General features: G+C 59.3%; 1 non-coding gene across 1 annotated transcript; it reads left to right on the forward strand.

Moving 5' to 3' along the window:
* Window positions 1-1,611: 1,611 nt before the first annotated feature.
* LOC128946074 (5.8S ribosomal RNA) lies at window positions 1,612-1,764 on the forward strand. Its single transcript, XR_008483936.1, has one exon. It is a non-coding gene; the product is annotated as a 5.8S ribosomal RNA (ribosomal RNA).
* Window positions 1,765-5,655: the final 3,891 nt, after the last annotated feature.

Here is a 5,655-nt window from a genome sequence, read left to right on the forward strand (position 1 = left end):
CTGCAATGGACATCTCTCCCCAGGCTGTGAGAGCAGGCTGCCCCTGCTCTCAGGAGAAGGCCAAGGATCCTTGGTAGAATTCAGCTCTCCTACTCTGTACATTGGGAACATTTCTATTGACACCCCCCACGTCTATGAGGTGAGCAGCAGGGCTTGGGGTGGATCCTGATGGCTCCTGAGGGAGGAGCAAGCCTGGTGGAAGTGTGGAATTGCTGCCGACCTGGGCACTTGTGAGCAGGGAATATTTGATGTACTGGTGAAATCTGAGAGGGTCTGAAAGGTGTGTCTGTTGTTCATGAAGGCCCAGTTCCTTCCTTGGGAATCAGCTGGGAGGCTTGCTGCAAAACAACCCCTTGGCACATGAAACGAAGCCTGGGTCAAAAAGGGATGTTCAGAGGCTTTTGTGGCAGTGCCAGACACAAGGCACCTTTGGACTGGGCTGTTCAGAAGCAGCTGGAAGAAACTGGCTGCCTTTGAGCTTCAGTCCACTGCAGACAGCTTCCAGTCAAGTGTCTCCTGCTTATTGCTGCAAGTCACAGGAAAGCCATCCAGCCTCCTGGCTCAGTGCTGGCCCTTGCAAAGGGCTTGGGAGTTCCTTCCCTTGCTGACCAGTCCCTCACCACACTTCAGCCTTGGTGCATCTCTGGCTCTAGAAAGAGAAAAGTGTTCCTGGGAATAAAGCAAAGCATTTTTCTACCTATTTGCCTCCTCCTCAATAGTGTCAAGTTTGCAAAAAAAAACCAAAGAGAGAGCAGCTGAAAGAGGTAGAAAATGAGGCACTACATCATGCCAGACACTTCCAAAAGCTTGGCTGTGGGATGCAAAGACATGCTGAGTTTTCTTACCAAAAGATGATGTTGTCTATACATTTTGATGCTGATGCCTCATAATCAATGTATTGTTTTCATGACATGGGAAAAGGTGAATGAGTAGATGGTGCTGTTGGAGCTGTGCTCAGTGGGGCAGCAGCAGCTCTGGGGTGATTCCCTACGCACGTTGCTCTCAGGGCCAGGTCTGAATGAACTTGGTGATGCTGACCAGAGGTGCACTACTCTGTGTCCATGGGATAACCCCAGGGTTGTGGACTCCAGTTCTGTGGAGTTGCCGCTGCTTTGCATGAAAACTTAAAGGCAGAACTTGTCCTGTTGTATTTTTTTGCCATTCAAAGCATTGTCTGCTATTTCTGGGTATTAATTGCATCATTAGACAATAACTCACAAGAAGGGAAGATTCCACATGTATTTCCGCTTTGCTTTCTTGCTGCTGCAGGTGGAACTGATTAACCTAGGAGCTATTGATGCTCCCTTCGCCTATAGCCCTTTAACTGCAAACGTGGGCTTCTGCTTCAAGTTTGCGCCCAAGGAGGGCATCATTGCACCAGGTGGGAACCAGACTGCTCAGATCTCCTTCAGTGCCACCATAGTGTGGAGGTTTGAGGAAGAATTCCAGTTCAGTGTGGCTGGATCTCCTATGTCTGCAATCCTGACTATCAAGTAAGGACAGTCAAAGCCAGGCACGTGCCTGCACGTCCTCAGCACAAGAGAAAGGGGCCGCTTCATGTGAGCGGTCCCAGCCCCTCCACGGGTGCAGGATCGGTGCTGAAAGCCAGACAACTCTTAGCGGTGAATCACTCGGCTCGTGCGTCAATGAAGAATGCAGCTAGCTGCAAGAATTAATGTGAATTGCAGGACACATTGATCATCCATACTTTGAACACACTTGTGGCCCTGGGTTCCTCCCAGGGCTACGACTGTCTGAGCGTTGCTTGATTATGAGTCGCCATCCGGCGGCCACCACGGTGGTGCGGCTGGGGTCACCTCGCAGGCAAGTTGACTGTGGTCAGCGGCGGTGGTGATGGTGGCTCGCCGGTGCCCGGAGGGAAGGCGGTCAGGGGTTTGGCAAGGGATGCGTTTCCCTCGGCGGCCTCAATTTTTTTCCTGTGACTCAGCAGGCGTCATCATCGTCACGGCCGTCGTCATCATTGTTGCCACGCAGGGCCTTCATCCCCCTATATGCAGGCTCAGGGACTGCTCTGTAGCTCCCCACTCCTGGAGTGAGCCACTGGGGCAGAGTTTGTCCTTGCAGCGCCCGTGCTGCAGTACAGTGGTGGTGGCAGCTGAGGAGAGTGAGAGACGGCGTTGAAAGCACCACCGTGGGCCAAGAGAACGGAGAGGGGAAGAGGGAGATGAGGCGCAGACCTCACCCCCAGCCTCCCCACCGCGCGGGCGGCTGTCTGCAGCTGGGTACCAGGGCGGTACCGTGCCGGGCTGCTGTGCTGCCGAGCGCGCGAAGCGAGAGCGCTGGGGACAGATGTTCCGACCCCCTCCTCCTTTTGCCTTCCCTCCTCCTCTTCGGTCGTGGTCTCGGGGCGCAAATAGCACCATGGCTTTTCTCTCTCCCTCCACCGAGGCCATCACGTGCCACCTGGTCCCCCATCAGGGCTGTCTCTGCCACACTCCCTTTTCGGTTCTCATCTCCGGGATGGGGCTCTCCGTCTCCGCTTCTCTCCCTCTGGCTTTGTTTTCCTCTGGCACGCTGGTGCCAGTGGGGAGGAAGGTGAGGGTAGTAGGTGGGAGAAGCTGGCTGGCTGTTGGCCTGTTGGCATGCCACTTCTTTAGGAGCAGCATGGGCCGGGCGGTGCGGCCCAGCTTTCGGCTTGCAACCTCAGATCAGACATGGTGACTGAATTTAAGCATATTAGTCAGCAAAGGAAAAGAAACTAATGAGGATTCCCTCAGTAACGGTAAGCGAAGAGGGAAAAGCCCAGCACCGAATCCCCGCCCCGCGGTGGGGCGCGGGACATGTGGCATACAGAAGTCCCCTTCCCTGGCAGTGCTCTTGGGGGACCCAAGTCCTTGTGATCGAGGCCACAGCCTGCGGACAGTGTGAGGCGGTAGCGGCCCCCCAGTGCGCCGGGGCCAGGGCTTCTCAGAGTCGGGTTGCTTGGGAATGCAGCCCAAAGCGGGTGGTAAACTCCATCTAAGGCTAAATACCGGCACGAGACCGATAGCCAACAAGTACCGTAAGGGAAAGTTGAAAAGACTTTGAAGAGAGAGTTCAACAGGGCGTGAAATCGTTAAGAGGTAAACGGGTGGGGCCCGTGCAGTCCGCCCAGAGGATTCAACCCGGCGAGTTGCAGTTGGCCGGCTCGGGTTGGGCAGATCCTCGCCTCCGCCTCCCCTCCGTCCCCCGGGCGAACCCCGTCAGCGGGGGCGGGCTGGGCGGGGCGGGCCAGTGTGGGGACCGCTGCCCAGCTGGTGGGTGATCCTGGCTGGGCACATTTCCTCCACGGCTGTGCACCGTGACCGGATCCGGGTCGGCTGTGAAGGCCGCCGGTGGGCAGATGGCCCAGTGCCGCGCAAAGAGCGGCGGCGGGTGTTACAGCCCTCGGGCAGCAGGTCTCGCCGAATCCCGGGGCCAAGGGAAAGGACCGCCGCCGTGCCCTCTTCCCACCCCATCGGCAGCGCTGTGGCAGGGGGCATCGTTTCCCCCCCTCTCACGGGGGGGCGGCATCCTCGCAGCGTGATGTTTCTCACAGGGGTGTGGGGGCCGGGCCCGTCGGCCCATGGCGCTGCTGTCAACCGGGGCAGACTGTCCTCAGTGCGCCCTGACCGCGCGGCGCCGCCGGGCCGGGCTCACGGGCCGCATTGGGGCACCTGGAGTCCATGGCGACGTCGACTACCCACCCAACCTGTCTTGAAACACGGACCAAGGAGTCTAGCACGTGCGCAAGTCAGGGGCCATTGTCGAAAGCCCGCGGCACAATGAAGGTGAGGGCCGGCGCGCCCCAGCTGAGGTGGGATCCCGGGACGCGTGTCGCGCCTGGCAGCCCCGGGGGCACCACCGGCCCATCTCGCCCGCCGCCCCCTCACGGGGCCGGGGAGGTGGAGAGTGAGCGTCCGTGCTAGGACCCGAAAGATGGTGAACTATGCCTGGGCACGGCAAAGCCAGAGGAAACTCTGGTTGAGGTCCGTAGCAGTCCTGATGTGCAAATCAGTCGTCCGACCTGGGTCTAGGGGCGAAAGACTAATCGAACCATCTAGTAGCTGGTTCCCTCCGAAGTTTCCCTCAGGATAGCTGGCACTCGGCAATGGGCAGTTTTACCCGGTAAAGCGAATGATTAGAGGTCTTGAGGCCGAAACGATCTCAACCTGTTCTCAAACTTTCAATGAGTAAGGGGGCCAGCTCGCTGGCGTGGAGCTGCACCATGGAATGCGAGTGCTCAGTGGGCCACTTTTGGTAAGCAGAACTGACGCTGCAAGATGAACCGAACGCTGGGTTAAGGCGCCCAATGCCGACGCCCATCAGAGCCCAGAAAAGGTGTTGGTTGATCTAGACAGCAGGACGGTGGCCATGGAAGTCGGAATCCGCTAAGGAGTGTGTAACAACTCACCTGCCGAATCAACTAGCCCTGAAAATGGATGGCGCTGGAGCGTCAGGCCCATACCTGGCCGTTGCCGGCAGTATGATGCCCGCGGGGGCTAGGCCGCGACGAGTAGGGCCGCTGCGGTGCGCCTCGAAGCCTGGGGCGTGGGCCTGGGTGGAGCCGCCGCAGGTGCAGATCTTGGTGGTAGTAGCAAATATTCAAACGAGAGCTTTGACGGCCAAAGTGGAGCAGGGTTCCATGTGAACAGCAGTTGAACGTGGGTCAGTCGGTCCTAAGCGATAGGTGAGCGCCGTTCCGAAATGGTGGGCGATGGCCTCCGTTGTCCTCAGCCGATCGAAAGGGAGTCGGGTTCAGATCCCCGAATCCGGAGTGGTGGAGACGGGTGCCATGAGGCGCCCAGTGCGGTGACGCAACTGATCCTGGAGAAGCCGGCGGGAGCCCTGGGGAGAGTTCTCTTTTCTTTGTGAAGAGCCGGGCGCCCTGGAATGGGTTCGCCCCGAGAGAGGGTCCTGCACCTTGGAAAGCGTCGCCGTTCCAGTGGCGTCCGGTGAGCTCTCGCTGGCCCGTGAAAATCCAGGGGAGAGGGTGTAAGTCTCATGCCGGGTCGTACCCATATCCACAGCAGGTCTCCAAGGTGAACAGCCTCTGGCATGTTGGAACAATGTAGGTAAGGGAAGTCGGCAAGCCGGATCCGTAACTTTGGGATAAGGATTGGCTCTAAGGGCTGGGTCGGTCGGGCTGTGGCGCGGAGCGGGGCTGGGCGTGCGCCGTGGCTGGATGCGCGCCGTGGCTGGACGAGGCGCCGCGTGCGGATGAGTGCGTTCCGCGTGGCCCCCCCGGGCGCCGGGCGTGCGCGCGTGCAGTGGTGACTCTGGACACGCGCCAGGCCCTTCCCGTGGATGGCCCCAGCTGCAACGGGCACCGCCTGCTCCCCGCTCCGCCCGCCCTCCTCCTTGCCACGGCCGGCGACCCAGCGGCAGCCACCGTCATTGTTACCGCTGGCGGGCTTCCCGCAGCGCGCAGCCGGCACATGTGCAGCCACGCCCAGCCGAGCGGTTCGTGCCGAGTAGGGTCCCCGGGGGGGGTCCCCGGGCCGGCCCCCCGCCTCAGTCGGCGCCTAGCAGCCGGCTTAGAACTGGTGCAAACCAGGGGAATCCGACTGTTTAATTAAAACAAAGCATTGCAAAGGCCCAAGGCAGGTGTTGACGCGATGTGATTTCTGCCCAGTGCTCTGAATGTCAAAGTGAAGAAATTCAATGAAGGGCAGG

Source organism: Melozone crissalis, unplaced genomic scaffold (assembly GCF_028551555.1).
Source record: "Melozone crissalis strain CALT ecotype California unplaced genomic scaffold, PUWL_Pcris_2 ptg000073l_1, whole genome shotgun sequence".
NCBI classification, from domain to species: domain Eukaryota; kingdom Metazoa; phylum Chordata; class Aves; order Passeriformes; family Passerellidae; genus Melozone; species Melozone crissalis.